This window comes from Phascolarctos cinereus, unplaced genomic scaffold (assembly GCF_003287225.1).
Source record: "Phascolarctos cinereus isolate Bilbo 61053 unplaced genomic scaffold, phaCin_HiC Scaffold_7;HRSCAF=346, whole genome shotgun sequence".
NCBI lineage: Eukaryota > Metazoa > Chordata > Mammalia > Diprotodontia > Phascolarctidae > Phascolarctos > Phascolarctos cinereus.
In genome coordinates, this window is record NW_027556180.1 from 192,412,272 (window position 1) to 192,432,214 (window position 19,943).

General features: G+C 35.7%; 1 pseudogene; it reads left to right on the plus strand.

Annotated features, from left to right (window-relative positions):
• The first annotated feature begins 1,334 nt into the window (after positions 1–1,334).
• LOC110197094 (ubiquitin carboxyl-terminal hydrolase 49 pseudogene) overlaps positions 1,335–19,943 on the plus strand; it is a 56,755-nt pseudogene continuing 38,146 nt past the window's right edge.

Here is a 19,943-nt window from a genome sequence, read left to right on the forward strand (position 1 = left end):
TATCTTCAAAGTTTTAAAAATAGATTTATGCTGTCAAGATTTATTAAATAACTTTCTGAAAATATAGCATTTCATACAACTAAAACTGAAAAGTTGTATAACTTTTTATATTAATCATAATATTTTAAAGGCAATAGAAAATATTTTTAAAAACAATAACCTAGTGGTTAATTATTTTACTTACAGAACAGTCTTTTGATGTTAATAATATTCTGTTTTATTAATGCAGATTTTTGAATGTTGGGTTTTCTTAAAGCAAAGTAGAGGCACTAGAATGAGATATGTTCTCTGGAAAAGGGGGAAATGAAAATATTAAATTTAATGATTAAATAGATTATAATGAGGATGGTCTTAGGGAATACATGGATAAATTCTGGCTTGCTCATTTCATTCTGAGTAAATATTATGAATAATTGTACCAAAAATAATAATTCTCAGGTAATGTTTTGTAAAATTGACCCTACAGGGAGACAGATTAGAGTTCACCTACAAATGTTTTCCAAAGTGATGGGATTAGGCACTATTATTAGTATAACTGGCCAAAGAGGAAGAAGAATAGAATATATCTAACAAAATAATCATACTGGAGATCAGTAAAAAAAAAAGGAGAAATAGGAATACCTTTAGAGATGACTATGAATGCATACTTTAAGAAGGAGTGACAAAGATTCAGAATGTTTCCAGGTAACTGAATGTTGCCAAGTAGAAGGTGGCAGCCATGCCAAAGACAAAATACTGTGCAAGCCATAGAAAATGTAGAAATAAACCATAACGTTGTAAATGAAAAAGGAGATCTGAACTATGTAGATGTGGTAAATTGTTTGATTGATATTGTTACAAAGGAGGATATTACTGGGGATGAGGTTACAGCAGATGATCGGTAACAAGGCTAGATACACAAAAATGTAATATAATTTTTAAATCAGAAAAAAGAGAAGCAGATATAAATACAACATAAAAACTGTGTTCTTATTTATGTTATTTTGAATGTGTTATTTTGATGTGTGTGTGTGTGTGTGTGTGTGTGTGTGTGAGAGAGAGAGAGAGAGAGAGAGAGAGAGAGAGAGAGAGAGAGAGAGAGAAAGAGAGAACAGTTTGTGGCTAACTTGGAGGGAAAGTTGAGCCAGCATGCAGTTGCAACAGTGGAGCAGAAATGGAGTGAGCAGGTTTCAGACATTCAGTGTACAGCATTGCATTTGCTCCTGTGGATCAGAAAATTCAAAAAAATCAAGATTAGTTTGATGAAAATGATGGGGAAATTCATAAGCTGCTAAATGAAAAATGAGAACTCCATAGGGTTTACCAGAAGGATAGTTCATTCATCTCTAAGGGAGATGCAGGATTCTTGGCTCAGTAAGAAGGCAGATAAAATTCAATTTTACGCTCACACTAATAATCCAAAGTGTTTTCATGATGTCCTGAAAGCTATTTATGGGCTAAAGATCTATGGTGGATCTCAAGTACTCAGTGCTGACAGAGTCACATTTATTAGTGATAAAGACATGATTCTAGAGAGATGGGCTAAACACTTCTATAGTGTTCTCAAGAGACCATCATCAATCAATTCTGAAGTCATGGACCATTTACTTCAGGTTGAAGTCAGTCACTCCTTAGTGGAAGTTCCAATTGAATTACAGGTTTTCAATGCTATTCGGCTCCTTTCACGTGACAAAGCACCTGATGTTGATTCTATTCCAGCTGAGATTTACAAAGTAGGGGGTCCATTGTTTATATACAAGCTGACTGAAATTTTCCAGGTTATATGGATAAAAGAGGTTATCCCCCAAGAAGATCAAATACCTCCATCGTCCATCTCTAAAAAGATAAAGGAAACAGATTGCCCTAAGACAATCATGGGAGAGGGGGTTCTCTCCCTTAGTCATTGCTGGTAAGGTTCTTAATAGGCTTACCATTCACCTGGAAGGTGGTGAGCTACCTGAGAGCCACTGTGACTTCCAAAAGACCCTAGGAATGGTAAATATGGGGTTTGCTGCCCTACAAATTCAGAAAAAATGTCAGGAGCAAAACAGAGGTTTGTACACAATCTTTGAAGATCTAATCAAGCACTTTGATATTGCCAGTTATGTGGGCTTATGGAAAATTTTGTCAAAATTTGGTTGCCTAGAGTTCACCAGCATTTTACATCAATTTCATGTTGGCATGATTGCCCAGGTTCTGGATAATGAACAATGATCTTGTGCTTTCCCAGTCACAAATGGAGTAAAACAAGACTGTGTGCATGTTCCCAAGCTTTTGAGCATGATGTGTTTAACAATGTTGTCAAATGTCTTCAATGAGGACAAACATGGCATGAAGGTCAGCTGCCACACTGATGGTGAATTCTTCAACTTGAAAAGGCTACAAGCCAATACAAAAGTGGAGGGAGTACCAGTGCATGATTTTCTGTTTGCAGATGATTGTGCGCTCAATGCGGCCTCTGAAGTTAAGATGCAAAAAATTATGGATCATTTCTCGGCTGCTTGTGATAATTTTTGCCTAATAATTAACACCAAGAAAACATAGGTGCTCCATCAGCCACCACCATTCCATCCATCCTTGGAACCACAAGTTTCAGCAAACTGTGAAGTTTTGAATGCTGTGGATAAGTTCACGTACCTTAGTAGTGTACTTTCCAGGGTTGTACACATTGATAAAGAGTTTGATGAACACAATGCCAGAGATAGTTTATTATTTGCAAGGCTCTGGCAGTAAGTGCAGGAGAGAAGAGGTTTTAAACTGACTACCAAACTGACAGTTTACAAAGCCATTGTGCTGAACTCCTTGTTATGTATTTGTGAAACCTAGACCATACAATACCAGCGCACTGTACCAGGAAACTAAATAACTTCCATTTGAATTGTCTTAGGAAAGTTCTGAAGATCACCTGGTAGGATAGACATCACACACTAAGATACTTTCTTGAATTAAACTGCCAAGCATTCAAATTCCGATGGGCTAGCCATGTTGTTTGAATGCAAAATGTACTTTTGCCAAAAAGATTATTTTATGGAAAATTCACATAGGGCAAAGCACTCACATGGTGGTCAGAAGAAGCAATAAAAAAGACACTCTTGAGGTCTCTCTTAAGAACTTCAGGAACCAGTTGTGTGAAATGGGAGACACTAGCACAGGACTGCTTAGCATATCATGTGCACAGCAGAGAAGGTTCTGTGCTCTATAAGCAAAGGAGAAATGACATAGTTCAAAAGAAATGCAAGATTTGCAAATTTAGAGAATCTGCCTTAAATATTCACATGGACTATTTGTGCCCAACTATTTGTAGAACATTCTGGGCTCATATTGGTGTGATCAGCTGCAGTCATACACACTAAAATATGATTCTAGCATAGTGAAGTCATTTTGGTCCCTTCAAGAAGAAAAGACAACAACCAAACAACCAACATATGTATATATGTATATGTGTGTGTGTATGTATGTATGTATGTGTATGTGTATATGTGTGTGTGTGTGTGTGTGTGTGTGTGTGTGTTAAAAACTGTTGGGGGCAGCTGGTGGTACAGTGGGCAGTGCGCCGGCCCCAAAGTCAGGAGGACGTGAGTTCAAATCCTGCCTCAGACCAAACACTTGACACTTACTAGCTGTGGGACCCTGGGGAAGTCAGTTAACCCCAATTGCCTAAGAAAAAGAACTTGTAGAGAAGTGGATAAAATATAGATTAGATGTTAAATAGGAATAACAAAGAGGAATCTGGGAAGATGGAGGAGTAGGTCAGAAAATTCCCAGCTCTCAAGATTTTCCAACACAAAAGAGATAAAATAACACCTCAGGGCAAAGAAATGAGGGGGAAAACAAGAATAGGGACACAACAGGAGTCCTCCTTGGGCAATCCAAGTTTAGAAGAAAAATCTCAGAACTAGGTTTTGTCTCTGCTAAGAGCAAATACCTCTAGGCTAGAGTCCCTGTCAACAACAACTTTCAAGCCATTTGAAAACCACGTGGCTTGGGGTTACCTGTTTTGGGAGGTTCCCCCACCCCAACCATTGTAACTTTTACTCCAAGGATGGGGAGGGGAGGTGGGCCTGTTGGCCAAAAATATTAAACCCAAGAAAATTAAGCATAATCCTGAGTGGGAAAAAAAAATGTACATTTGATCAACTGTCAAGTTTTCCGGTCTTTGTTTAACAAAAGAAAAAAACCTGAACTTCATAGAAGATTTGACCTACAAGAGCCAGGACAAACATAATTTATGTACCAAGGAATCATTACAAGTGATTCAATAAGGAAAGGCCATTTACTTTTTGCATATGTAAAATGTAAAGGTATGTTTAAGATTGCCCTGTGTGATTGGTTACTTCTTAAGAGAGAAAGATTGAGGTAGACCTAAGTATAATATGACTTTAAAAAAGAAAAACTACTTAAGAACAGCTAAAAAGAGTAATTATTTTATGCAAATGACAAGCAAGAAAAAGAATTGACAGTGGAATTAGATGAGGTACAAGGAATAGTAGTTCTGGTAAACGACTTTCATCAGGAATATGTTTAACAGGGAACAAACATATACATCTAGAAAAGTACAAAAGTCTTCCAAATTCAGAAGATATAAAATAGAAAGAGTATAGGGAGGGAGGAGAGCATAAGGGAGGGATCTCTAGAGGAGAGGGTGACATAATAGGTTACAGGGGGCTGTAGAAGGGTGTTTAGATTTATTGGAATGGAAGGATGGGGGTAGAGATTCTTAAAAGTGGGTAGGCTAAGTAATAGGAGGGTGAGATAGCAGATAGAAGTAAGGTAGGGAGGGATGGGAAATAAGAGATGCATACAAATATAAAAATAGAGATCAGGAGTAGAATTTGTTAAGGAAAGCATATGTCTATGTAGGTACATACTTATGTATGTATGTATATATGTGTGTATATCTAAGTATATATGTATATACATATATGTGTGTATATATATATACACACACACATGCATTATATATATATATACATATACATATATATATATATGTATATGTATATATATATATATCTCCACATTTAATTGTAGCCTTCTGAGGGGTAGTAAGGGGGGGAAAAGAACAAAGTAGGAAGTGCAAAGCAGAGAACAAAAGAAAACTCTTAAGGATGCAAAGAAAAGATAGGTAACTCTCAAAACCATGTGTAGTATTTACCATACAGCCTTTCTTGAAATGAAAATTTTTCACTTCTTATTTTGAATATTCTCATGTTCTGCTATGCATATAACATGCTGCTTTTTCTTTTCTTTTCTTACTTTGTAGATATGTTTCAATATTTATGTTTATGATGTTTCTTTTTTCTTTCTTTCTGTATTTGTGTTCTGGTGTTTGAATATAAAATTGAAAAAAAAGAAAGAAAAAATAAATAGGAATAACTAAAATTTTGGTGACATCTACACATTCACATAAGTCAGAATGAAACTATTCTACCTCTTTCATCCTTGATCCTCATAGATAAGATGATTACAAAAAAAGATAAAAAGTTTGTATTAAATATTTTCTGAAAATTGAAGTCAAACTATGAACTGGTAATCACATTTTCATCTGCAGTGAGATTGTTTAATTCTTTGACAGTTTTACTATTGACAAGGATGTGATGCACAATATGCACAATTTGCATCAGAGCACAGTTATTGAGCATTGCTTAAATATACATAGACATGGTTTCCTTTAATGGGTAAAGTGTTCCAAAGGTTAACAAATAGAAAATTGTGAATTTTCATGATTTTCTGTTTGGTAGTCTGCCATGAAATAGTAGTTTTAGATGATTTTCAGAACCAAATGGAATGGTCTTATTTCCCATTTCTCTAGAAACCTACATAGAATCTTCTCAATTGGATTCTTCTTGGAAAGCTTTATTTCATAGTTGGGCCTCTAGTGATGTTAGATACTTATGAAAAACAGAGATAGAAACACAGGGTTTCTAAAAAACACTGTGCAACAACAACAAAGGATCATTGAGATATAAAAATAATAATGATAATGTTACAAAAATGTAAGATTTTTTTTCATAAGAAATCATTTTCCATCATTTATTACTCAGACACTCATTCTATTCTCCTATATGACTTTGTGAAACACTCTTTAGTGGAAAAAAATTAATTAGGATAAGATTTTAGTTTTTAAGTTTTCCAGCATTCCTTGCAAGAGAAAATTAACTGCCTAGTCATTTGAAGTCTTCAACAAATACCTTTTTTAATAACCAAAATAATGTTTTTGAAGAGAAAATAAGAATGAAGAAAATGAATAACAGAGGAAAAAATCTAATCATGTACTACTGTTAATCAACAACCTTTTTTTACAGAAATCTGAGATTAACATTAAGAATCTATTTTCAGCAAAGGAGAGAATAGCTAGACTCAAAATGTACAAAATAGCAACAATATAACTGTCACTAAAATAACACCATTTAGAAAAAAAAACTTGCAGCAAATACTTCCTCAGGCTGGCCTTAGGCAAAACTGTGAAGTAGACAAAGTTTTTCTTCAGAATTTCTCCTCTTTTCAATGTACCACTCCTTCTGGCTCAGTGCTTCATGTGGTTCCCCAGGGATCCAAAGCATACTGATATTCTACAACCCTCAACTATAATCCAAATAGACCACAAGCAGCAGCAACAGTAACAACTGAATATTATACAATCTATACTTACAAAGAACTGCATAAAGTGATTTTTGCAGTTCAAGGGAAGAACAAAAGTGGTATTGACTCCAAAATGTATATGTTTAGTGGAAGTAGACTTAAACACACATTAAGTTAGGCAATATTAATAGTACATAAGTTCAAAAGAGAAAAAAAATTATTTCTGCCAAGACAAGTGTTGTAGAGACTCACAAATGGGAGGTTGAAATGGTGAGGGTAAAGGTCAGAAATCCAGCTTCATGGAAGTGGCACTTTAACTGAGTGTCAAAGGATAGGTGGGATTTCAACACAGAGATGTTGGAGAGGAACACTTCTGGTGTATGTTGCCAAGAGGGAGCTGGGAGAGTATGGAACCAGTCAGCAAAAGTGGGGCAGAAGTTTCAGTGTAGATGTCTCTGTGAGATATTCAAGGTGATCATATGATATACTTAGAAATCTTTGCAGGTAGCTGTTTACCTTTATCTCCTAGGGGACACACATAGTGATTTACTGAAGGTAATTTAAATATATATATATCTGTTAATGTGGAGCAGGCATCTACTGGTGAGGATTCTAGTCAAGGCAGAAAGGGATAAAGGAAGGAATAAAGAGGAAATATTTGGTGTCAGGCAGGATATTGCAGTATCTATGAAATTATACAATATAAGCTGCTGCTACTTATTATGGATAAGCAAAATACCATGCAAATGGGTAATATTTAATCATGGCCTCAGATCATTAGTCCCTTTCATTAGATAATTAGCATCTTGAAGAGTTTCCTTCCTTCCTTCTTTCTTTTCTCCCTCCCTCCTCTCTTTCTTTCTTTCTTTCTTTCTTTCCTTCTTTCTTTCTTTCTTTCTTTCTTTCTTTCTTTCTTTCTTTCTTTCTTCTTCTTCCTTCTTCCTTCCTTCCTCTTCCTTCCTTTCCTTTCTTCTTTCTTTCTTTCTTTCTTTCTTTCTTCTTCTTTCTTTCTTCTTTCTTTCTTTCTTCTTTCTTTCCTTCTTTCTTTCCTTCTTTCTTTCTTTCTTCTTTCTTTCTTTCTTTCTTTCTTTCTTTCTTTCTTTCTTTCTTTTTCTTTCTTTCTTTCTTTCTTTCTTTCTTTCTTTCTTTCTTTCCTCTTGTGTCAGGAAAACTTAAGTTCAAATCCTGCTTTATCCACAAACTCTATGACCATGGCTATGTCACCTAATTTCTCTCAACCTTTGTTTCCTCATATATAAAATGAGCATAATGTAACCTATTTCTAACAATAGTGCTGTATCAAATAAGATTGCATATAAAATGACTGGAAATTTTAAAATACCATGTAAATGATAATATTAACAGACAAAATTTATAGCAATTTATAATTTATAAAGAATATCAATCATTCAGTCAAGTTTTTATGAGTATGAGCTAAGCACTGTGTTAAGGCACCTGGGATATAAATGCAAACAAAAAGAAAAGATAGTCCCTGCCCACTAGTAGATAATATAGTGGGAATGGAGGAAGGGAAAGCAAACACATAAAAGAGAAACTGATAAGAGGGGAAAGAATATCCATGAACAGGCATAAGATGGCTCAACTGAGGCTTCCCCTAAATTATAGTTCTGGGGAATAACTCAGATATAAGGAGACCATAGGAGCAGACCTCAGGAAGCCTTCTCAATATTTTGTGAGGACAGATAAAGAAACCAGTAGTGTTACCCTTCCCAGTTTCAGGAAATAGGACCATATTTGTCTCTTAAAGAGATTAAACTGCATAATTTATTTCCATTACTTAAAAATAACTTCTCTAATGGATACTGTGCTGCTGAAGGGAAGAGATTGTACCGTGTTTCTCTTTCTTGATTTGGAATTTTAAAGTAAGCTTCCATCTCAGTGTAAAGAGGCAGGCAAACCCCCTGTTTTTCTGTCCATTGCCTTGTGAGCTCCTGAAGAATGTAAATTAATTTGTTTTCTTTTTACCTTTCTTTATCTCTCTATCACCTTGCAGAATACTGGGGACTTAATAGGAACTTAAATGCTTGTAAATTGTCTTCCCTTGATCTTGGTTAAGATCAATGAAAAAAAGGTGTCTGTCCTATTACAACCCCTGAAGCTAATACTAAACTAGAGTGCTCAGTCACTCCTCAGAAACAGAACAAACTTCCTTCGGTGACCAGTTTTGAATCCAGTATGATTTGGTATTTTCTGTTTCATATGTACCTAAGCAAAAATGACTCATGGTCAGATACCCTTTTCCCCCTTAGAGATTTCCCTTCACTCTTGGCAAATTGGCGCTTCTCAGTAAGGATTGTAATTATTAACAGCCTTTTTACTGACTTCTACAATAAGTTGTAATTGTTTTTCAAATGTTTAATAGAATTCACCAGTAAATTCATTTTACTGATACCTTCTTCAATTTTGTTTATTGATTTTGGTTTGAGATCATTATTTCAAACTTTGCTTGTTATTTTTATTTTTGTAATTAATGCTATGGTTTTGTACCTTGCTAAATTTTTATTTTGATAATTTTAATTTCTTCTTTATTTTGATCAGGATAGCTAAAGGTTTTGCTAATTATTTTAAAGCACTTATTTTTGGTCATTATTTCTAGTTATTTAATGTTCTATTGTATCTATTTCTCCTCAAACATTCAAGAATTCTTCATTGGCTTTTATTTTGTTTTTGATTCTGAATATTAATTGTGAATTAAATTCACTAATCTTCTCTTTCTAAAACATTTTAAATATGTTTTCAGAGATATAATCTTTCCTTTGAGGATTTAGTTTCATCACTGAAGATTTTGCATACTGATAATGCATACCATTTTGGTCAATTAATTATTGTTCTCTGATTTTCTCTTTTATTTTTCAACAAATGCCTCAAAGCATCTTTGTTACTGAAGGTCTAATCTTATCCATTAGTGATTAGGGAAAATTTATTACATAAAAAAATTGGGAGAGCAGTTTCAGTTTATTAACTTTTTGGAATATCCTAATCCAGTCTTCTTTCTAGTTATACACACTTCAGGAGAGAATTCCATCAGAGTTGGTCTTTCTGCATGAAAAGTTTATTGTTTGCTATAAAATTGTGAAATTAAATTATTATATATTGTATAGTTTTACATTTAGGGATGTTCCTATATTAATGATACAGCTAGATTTTGACTATCATACTTTTTTTAAAATTTAGTATTTTGGGGTTTTTTTGCAAGTTACATATAAAAGCAATTTTAACATTGTTTTTTTAAAGAAAAATTTGAGTTCTAAATTCTCTCCCCTCCTCCCTATCCACTCCCTGTCATTGAGAAGGCAAGCAAATTGAAATAACTTATGTATGGGTAGTAATGCAAAACACTTCCACGTTAGTTATGTTGTAAAAGAATAACTATATTTCTCTCTGTCCAATCCCCCCATTTATTCCATTCTCTCCTTTCACCCTGTCCCTCCTCAAATGTGTTTCCTTCTATTTACACTCTCCTCCAATACACCTTCCCTTCTACCACACCCTCTTCTCTCATCCCCTTCCCCCCTACTTTCCTGTAGGGCAAGTTAGATTTCTATACCCAGTTGAGTTTGTATGTTATTCCATCTTTGACCTAACTTTGGTGAGAGTAAGGTTCATTCATTACCCTCTCACCTTCCCATTTTTCCCCTCCACTTTAAAAGCTTCTTCTTGCCACTTCTATGTTAAATAATTAATCCATTCTACCTCTCTCTTTCTTTTTCTTCCAGTAAATTCCTCTCTCACTCTTAATTTTATTTTTTAGATATCATCCCTTCATATTGAACTCACACCTGTGCCCTCTCTATATAAATATTCCTTCTACCCTAATAATGAGAAATGTCTTGTGAGTTATTAATGTCATCTTTCCACGTAGGGATGTAATTAGTTTAAATTGAATAAGTCCACCATGTTTCTCCTTTTCTGTTTACCTGTTCATGATTCTCTTGAATTCTGTATTTAAAAGTTTAATTCTCTATTTAGCTCAGGTCTTTTCTCAAGAATGTATTAAGTTTCTCTACCTCATTGAATATCATTTTTTCCCTTCATGGATTTTGATGAGTAGGTGATTCATAGTTTGAATCCTAGCTCCTTTGATTTCCAGCATTTCATATTCTATACCCTCTGATCCTTTAATGTAGAAACTGATAAACCTTGTGTAATCTTGATTGTGGTTCCACAATATTTGATTTTTTTTTCTTTTTGGCTGCTTGAAAAATTTTCTCTTTGAGCAGGGAACTCTGGAATTTGACTATAATATTCCTGAAAGTTTTCATTTTGGGATCTCTTTCAGGAAGTGATCAGTGGATTCTTTCAATTTATATTTTAACCTCTGGTTCTAGAATATCATGGCAGTTTTTCTTGATAAATTCTTGAAAGTTGGTGTCTAGGCTCTTTTTTGATCATAGCTTTCAGGTAGTCCAATGATTTTAAAATTATCTCTCCTGGATCTACTGTTGTTTTTCCAATGAGTTATTTCCCATTCTCTTCTATTTCTTTTTTTCCATTCTTTTTAGCTTTGTTTTATAAATTCTTGATTTCTCATACAGTCATTACCTTCCATTTGCTCCATTCTAATATTTAAGGAATTATGTTCTTAAGTGAGCTTTTGGAACTCCTTTTCCATTTGGCCAATTCTGCTTTCTAATGTTCTTCTCCTCATTGGCTTTTTGGACCTGTTTTGCCATTTTGTCTAGTCTATTTTAAGGTATTATTTTCTTCAGTATTTTAGAAGTCTCTTTACCAAGCTGTTGATTCATTTTTTTTTATGATTTTGTTGCATCACTCTTATTTCTTTTCCAAATTTTTCCTCTATTTCTCCTACTTGATTTTCAAAATCCTTTTTGAGCTCTGCATTGGCCTGAGACCAATTCATATTTTTCATGGAGGCATTGGACATGGAGATTTGACTTTGCTATCTTCTTCTGAGTGTATGTTTTGATCTTTCTTTTACCAAAGTAAGTTTTTATAGTCAGAGGTTTTTTTTTTCTGCTTTTTGCTCATTTTCCAACCCATTACCTGAACTTTTAGCTCTTTGTTAAGGTAGGGCTCTGCTTCCAGTGTGGAAGGCAAACACTGTCTCAAGCTTCAGGGGTTTTGTGCAGCTTTTTTCAGAGATACTTCTGGGGACCTGTATGTTTTCAGTTGTTCCAAGTTGTTATGATCTAAGGAGAGGTGTTTACTCCTTTCTTGTCCCATGTTCTGGTCTGTGGGTGACCACAAGCATTTTTTCCCACCTTATCACTGTGAGGAAAGTCCCCTCTCCACTGCTGCCACAAGCTCTGCTGTGCAAGTGATGGTCCTCACTCCAAGACTGCCACCCAGTAGGTGACCCAGATCCAAGTATGGGCAAACAACAGAGTCTTCCTCCCTGGTCGTAAAGAGACTCTAATTTTCTAATCAGTTGTTTGATCCCTTTACCACTTGTGGGATGAGAGCTCCAGAAGTGGCCACTGCTTCTGCCAATTCACCATTCTGAAGGCCTGCTCCTGGTTTTCAGGGCTGGAACCATGCTGGGGCCAGGGCTGTGTTGGTGTGGCCTGTGTTGGACTCTGCTCCTCTCTCACTCAGATCCAACAGACCTTTCCTGCTAAGCTTCTAAGTTGTCTTTGTGTCTATGGGCTTAGAAGACTGGAAACTTTGACTGCTGCCAGTGATCCAGTACCCTGAGGACTGCTCTGAGTTCACTTGGTTCTGGTCTACACAGGTATAGCCTGTGCTGGGCTGCAGTCCTCTCCCAAACTAGTGGAACTGATCTTTCCTGTCAACCTTCCTGTTTGTCTTGTCTAGAAATTTGTTTCATTCTGTATTTTTCTGGGTTCTGCTGCTCTAGAATTTCTTTGGAGTCATTTTTAAAGGTATTTGGAAAGAGACTTCAGGGAGAAAAGATGGCCTAGAAAGTTAGTGTCACTCTTTCTTATTGACCTATGAAAACCTGGAAAATGTCACCACAGGAAAAACCATGGTATAGCCTAGCCAACAGAAGCATGGGGTTCAGCAGTTTCATAGCCCAGGAAGCTTGGGTGATTAACAGGAAAGGTTCCTGTCACTCTGGCAGAAAGGGAGTAGTCTGACATGGGAAGATCTCAGCAAACCATACCTTGGCAAACCAGGGGCACTCAAAAACTTCAATGGGTGAAACAGAAAAAAAAATAGCACACTGAAGAAATCAGCTCCTTAAAAGGTAGAATTGGTGAAATGGAAAAGGAGTTAAAAAAATCTAATAGAAGGAAACAATTTCTTAAAAATTAGATTTGGGCAAGTGGAAGTTAATTACTCTATGAGATACCAAGAATCAGCCAAACAGAAACAAAATTGATGAAAAAAATATAGAGGAAAAAAAAAATCACACTGGCAAAAAAAAAAACCTGGAAAATAGATCCAGGAAAGATAATTTTAAAAATAATTACTGGTCTACATTAAAATTATGATGGGAAAAAGAGCATGGACAACATCTTTCAGTAAATCATCAAGGAAATCTGCCCTGAGGTCTTAGAATTGTAAAATAAAAAAAGTAATCAAAAGAATTCATGAATCACCTCCTCAAAGAGATCCCAAATTGAAAATACTGAGGAATATTGCAACCAAATTCCAAAATTGCCAACTCAAAGAGAAAATACTGCAAAAAGCCAGAAAGAAACAATTCAAATACCATGGGACCACAGTCAGGATAAGTCAGGACCTTACAGCTTCTACATCAAAAAATCAGGAGGAGTGGTGGGATATGATATTCTGTGTGGCAAAGGAGCTTTGATTACAACCAACGTTCAATTACCCAGCTAAATGGAGCATAATCTTTCAAGGGAGGAGATTGATATTCAGTGAAATACGGGACTTCCAAACCTTCCTGATGAAAAGACTTGAGCTTAACAGAAAATGTAATCTGCAAGGAAACACTCAAGAGGGGCATATAAAGGTAAACAGGAAAGAAAAAAAAACAACTGGTGGTGTTTGGAAGCAAAACTCTAGTGAGGAGGAAGGGGAAATAGGAGACAGAAAAGTATAAATGAGGGAAATAAGGTAGAGGGAAAGACAAAGATAGGAATCATAACTTTGAAAGTGAATGGGATGAACTCTCTTATACAACAGAAGCAGATAGCAGAGTGTGGTAAGAATAATAACTCTACAGTATTTTCTTCAAAAACCTGGACAGAGTATACAAACTGATCCTGAATAAAGTGAGCAGAACCAGAACATTGTACACATTAACAGCCACATTATGTGAAGACTGACTTTGATAGACTTAGCACCTCTCAGCAATGTTGTGAGGATCTTAGACAACTCCAAAAGACTCATGATGGAAAATGCTATCCACATCCAAAGACAGAATTTTGGACTCTGAATGTACATGGAAACATACTATTTGTTTGCTTTTTCTTTTGCTGTTTTGTTGTTTCTTCTTTCTCCTGGCTCCTTCCAGTAGTACTAATTCTAATTACTCTTTATGTTATGAATAATCTGAAAATATGTTTAATATGAAAGTGTAAGTACAGCCTATATTGGATTGCATGCCATCATGGGGAGGAGGGAGGAAAAGGAAGGGGAGAAAATTTAAAACTCAAAATTTTATGAAAGTGAATGTTGAAAACTATAAATTAATAAATTAATTATTTAAAATAAATAAAAATTAAATATTTGGAGAGGTTTGGGGAAAAGCTCAGGTGACTTCTTGCTTTACTCTGCCATCTTGGTTCTGCTTCTGATATTCACATTTTTGTCTGAATTTGAAGATTCCGGAGAGATGTTTCTCTCTTTAAAAAATTCTTTCTTGAAACATTGTATTGAAGTCTTATTTTTAATTTGCTATATTTAGCTGATACACTTATTGTTTTGAAATTACCTCTACAATTCTACCTTCAAGATTAATCATTTTGATTTTTATATAAATTCATATAATGTTTTAAGTAATTGATTATTGCCTTCTATCAGCCAATTTTTTTTCTTTCAACTCTATATGTTGTTGAAAGTCTGTTATTCTCTTTTTTATTTTTAGTTTTCACCATTAATTTCCAAAACATCTTGAATTCTAAATTTTTTCCTTCATTCCTTTCCACCCTCCCCAACAGAACTTGCAATCTGATACAGGTTCTATATATTCACTCATATTAAATATATTTTTGCATGTAGTAAAGGATAATTCGAATCAATGAGAGGAATCATGAGAAAGAAAAAGAAGAGGAGGAAGAAGAACAAGAGGAGGAGGAAGAAGAAGAAGAGGAGGAGGAAGAAGAAGAAGAAGAAGAAGAAGAAGAAGAGAAGAAGAAGAAGAAGAAGAAGAAGAAGAGGAATAATAAGAAAGGGAAGGAGAGAGAGAGAGAGAGAGAGAGAGAGAGAGAGAGAGAGAGAGAGAGAGAGAGAACAAATAGCACATTCAGACTCCACATTTCTATTTCTGGATATGGACAGCATTTTCCATTATGAGTTTTCTGGGGTTGTCGTAGATCCTTGCATTGCTGAAAAAGGTAAGTCTGTCAAAGTTAATCATTACACAAAGTTGCCGTTACTGTGTACAATGTTCATTTGGTTCTGCTCACATCACTCACTATCAGTCCATACGAGTCTTTCCAGGTTTTTCTGAAGTCTGCCTGCTCACCATTTTTTATGGAACAACAGCATTCCATTATATTCATATACCACAACTTCTGTAGCCATTCCCCAATTGATGGGCATCCCCTAAATTTCCAAACCTTGGCCACTCCAAAAAGAGGAACTACAAATATTTTTGTACGAGTATGTCCTTTCCCCATTTTTATGATATCTTTGGAATACAGCCGTAGAAGTGATGTTGCTGGGTTAAAGATATGCACATTTTATAGCCCTTTAGGCATACTTCCAAGTTGCTCTCCAGAATGCTTGGATCAGTTCACCACTCCACCAACAATTCATTAGTATCCCAAATTTCCCACATATTCTCCAACATTTATAATTTTCCTGTTTTCTCATGTTGGACAAACTGATAGGTATGATATGGTAACTCAGAATTGTTTTCACTTGCTTTTCTCTAACTGACAATCATAGTGATTTAGAGTATTTTTATATGACCATAGATAACTTCAATTTCTTCATCTGAAAAATGCCTGTTCATATCTTTTGACCGTTTATCAATTGGGGAATGACTTGTTCTTATACATTTGACAGAGTTCGCTATATATTTTACCAATGAGGCTTTTAACAGAGACATTGACTACAAAAATTATTTCCCAGATTTTTGCTTCCCTTCTAATCTTAGTTACATTAGCTTTCTTTATGCAAAAACTTTTTAATTGGATGTAATGAAAATCATCTATTTTGCATATCATAATGTTACCTATCTCTTATTTTGTCATAAAGTCTTTACTTTTCCATAAATGGCACAGGTGACCTATTCCTTGCTCTCCTAGTTTACTTACAGTATCAGCTTTTACATTTAAATTGTGTACCCATGTTGACATTATCTAGGCATGTCATGTAAGATATTGGTCTATGCCTAGTTTCAGCCACACTATTTTCCTTTTCTCCTCGCACTTTTTGTGAAATAATGAATTCTTTTCTCAGAAGCTGGAGTCTTTGGGTTTGCCAAACAGTAGACTACTATAGTCATTTACTACTATGTCTTGTTTACTTAATCTATTCCACTAATTTACTCTATTTTTTCACTACTCTCAAGTAGTTTTGATGATTGCTCCTTAATAATACAACTTAAGATCTGCTACAGCTAGGTCACCTTCCCTCTAATTTCTTTATATTAATTCCATTGGGCTTTGTTTTCCAGATGCATTTTGTTACAATTTCTTTTTCCACTTCTATGAAATTATTACTTGGTAGGTTGATTGGTATGGCTGTGAATAAGTAAATTAATTGAGATAGAATTGTCATTTTTGGTATTTTAGCTCAACCTACCCACGAGCAAATGATAATTTTCCAATTATTTAGATCTTACTTTATTTGCATGAAAATGCTTTGTAATTGCATTCACATAGTTCCTGGGTTTGTCTTGCAGGTAGACTCCCAAATATTTTATAAGGTCTACAGTTATTTTAAATGGAATTTCTCTTTCTGCACCTTGCTGTTGAGCTATGTTAGTAATATATTGAAATGTTGAAGATTTATGTGTTTTTTTAATATCCTGCAACTTTGCCAAAGTTGTTTATTATTTCACGTCTTTTATACATGATTTTCTAGGACTCTCTAAGTATACCATCATACCATCTGGAAAGAGTTATAGCTTTGTTTCTTCTTTACATTTTATAATTCCTTCAATTTCTTTTTCTTCTCTAATTGCTACAACTAACACTTCTAGTATGATATTGAATATCAGTGGTGATAATAAACCTCCTTGTTTCACCCCCAATCTTATAGGAAATGATTCTATCTTATTAACATTGCATATAAGGCTTGCTGATGGTTTTAGATGGACACTACTTATAATTTTAAGTAAGACCACATTGATTCCTATTCTCTTTAGTGTTTTTTTTTAATAAGAATGAGTGCCATAGTCTTTCAAAAGTTTTTTTCCTGCATCTTTTTAGATAATTACATTATTTTTGTCAGTTTTTTTTCTTATTGTTGTTGAGGATAAAGTCAATCTTGCTGATAGTTTTCCTAATATTGAACCAGCTCTGCATTCCTGGTATAAAGTCTTCCTGGTGGTAGCATATTATCTTCGAGATAAATAGCTGTGATCTCTTTGCTAATACTTTATATGACAATTTAACATTTATTTTCATTCAGGAAATTGGTCTATAGTATTCTTTCTTTGCTTTGATTCTTAGGTAACAGTACTATATGTGTATCATAAAAATAATTTGGTAGGACTCTTCACCTGTTTTGCCAAAAAGTTTATGTAGTATTGGAGTTTATTTTTCTTTAAGTGTTTAATGGAATTCACTGGTAAATCCATATGACCAGGGAGATTTTTTCTTAGAGAGTTTGTTTATGACTTGCTTAATTTCTTCTTTCTGAAATGGGGTTGTGTAAGTATTTTATTTCCTTTTCTGTTAATCTGCACAATTTTGTTTCTCATGACAGCTCCTAAAGAAGCTAGTACATATAGTTAATGCAACACATAAAAAAAAAAACAACAACCTAGAAGAGATGGGAAGAGGATAGTGGCATGTTCAGGATTGCAAGGCTGTTGGAGAAATCTGGAGAGTAAAAAGTGGTGCTTGGAGTAAAAAGAGAAGACATGGGGAACTTCATGAAATGGTTGTTTGGGCCTGACACAAATCAGAAGAAAGGGAAGAAGCATCTCTAAGGTTAGAAGACTGCTTTCTAGCGACGATAGGGCAGATTTGAGGATTTTTGCTTTTTTGTTTGGTATATCATACTAAATATTTTATTCTAGCATGAGATATCCAAGTTGAAGAAAGTGCTGAATCAATGTCTCATGGTGATCTTTAGGGTCCTTATTGTCAATGCGTAGGATCACATTAAATCTGTTACTTCATTTTTCTTGCAAAGTCCTGAAGTGAAACATCTTTAACCAAAGCAAACAGTCACCTACTGAGCAATTTATACTCTGTAAGAAAGTAGTTCTTAGTTCAGCATAGGCCACACAGGCAAAGACCAGGCCTCAGCAAACTTGGAGCAGGCCTCACAGGACTGAAACAAGGGGAACTATGGCAGTTTCAAGACTCCTCAACCCACAAATGCCAAAGTAAACTTAGGTCAGTAGGAAAGGTATGTTACACCTCGTTGAGAGAGGAGCTCCATCAGTCCCCTGTCCTGGTGTGTCCCCAGGGCAGCAGCTGCTTCCAGAGCTCTAAGCCCAGAGATGGCGGGGGGACTGAGAGGCTGATTAGAGGGGGATTTCAGGGATCTCTTTATTGGTGCTGAGGCAGGATTCTGTTACTTTTCCTGTGCTTGGATCTGAGTCACAGTCCTGGCTGGTAGTTCTGGGGGGAGTAGTAGCTCAGTCTTGGTGGAGCTTGTGGTGGTGGTAGAGAGTGAATTGTCCTCACAGTTCCAAGATGGAAAAGAGTGCTTGTGGTCCCTCATAGATCAGACTATAGACCAAGAAAGGAGTAAACACTTCACCTTTCATCATACCACCTTCAAAAAAATGAAAAATTCATAGGTCCCTACTAGTATCTCTGAAAATAGCTGCCCAAAACCCCTGAATCTGGGAGTGGAGCCAACATGACAGAGTAAAAGCAGTGACTTGTTTGAGCTCTCCCACTAAACCCTCCAAATGACTATAAAAATGGCTTTAAACAAATTCAAGAGCAGTAGAACCTACCAAAAGATGGAGTGAAACAAATTTCCAGTCTAAGACATTCTGGAAGGTCAGCAGGAAAGGATTGCTGTGCTGGACTGGGAGAGGAGTGCAGTTCAGCATGGGCCATGCAGGCAAAGATCTGGCCTAAGCAAATCTGGAGCAGGCCTCAGTGTACTGAGTCACAGGCAGCTGTGGCAGTTTCCAGACTTCTCAACTCACAGATACCAAAGAGAAATTAGAAGGTCAGTAGGAAAGGTGTGTTACACCTTGGTGAGAAAGGAGCTTGGTCTGGCCCCAGTCCTGGCACAGCCCCACTGCAGTGGCTGCTTCAGGAGCTCTCAACCCACAGACAGTGGTGGAATGACATGGCTGATCAGAGGGGGATTGCAGGGATCTCTTTCCTGGCAGTGAGGCAGGATTCTCTTGCTTTGCCCATGCTTGGATCTGGGTCACAGCTCTGGATGGTAGTACTGGGTAAAGGAGGATCATTGGCATGGTGGAGATTGTGGCAACACTGGAAAAGAAATCCTCCTCATAGTTCCAAGGTAGAAAAGATTGCTTGCAGTCACTGGTAAATCAGAGTATGGAACAGGAAAGGAATAAACACCTCACCTTGGATCAAACCACCTTGGAAGAACTGAAAAATTACAGGTCCCTAGAAGTATCTCTGAAAACAACTGCACAAAACCCCTGAAGCTTGGGACAGTACATTCTCCACACTGGAAGCAAACCCCTACCTTAACAGAGAGTTTAATAATCAAGTAATTGGCTAGGAACAGCGAAACAGCACACACACACACACACACACACACACACACAAAACCCCTCAGATCATTGAATCTTACTTTGGTGACAAAGAAGATACATACAACCAGAAGAAGACAAAGAAGTCAAAACTCCTACATCAAAATATGAATTAGTTCCAGGCCATGGAAGAAGTCAAACTGTATTTTGAGAAGCAAGTAACAGAAGTAGAGGAAAAACCGGGAAGACAAATGAGAGTGATGCAAGAAAATCATGAAAAACAAGTCAAGAGCTGGCTAAAGGACACCCCCAAAAAATAAATAAATAAAAAAGCTGAAGAAAATAACACTTTAAAAAATAGACTAACCAAAATGGCAAAAGAAGTCCAAAAAGCCAACAAGGAGAAAAATGCCTTAACAAGCAGAATTGGGCAAAT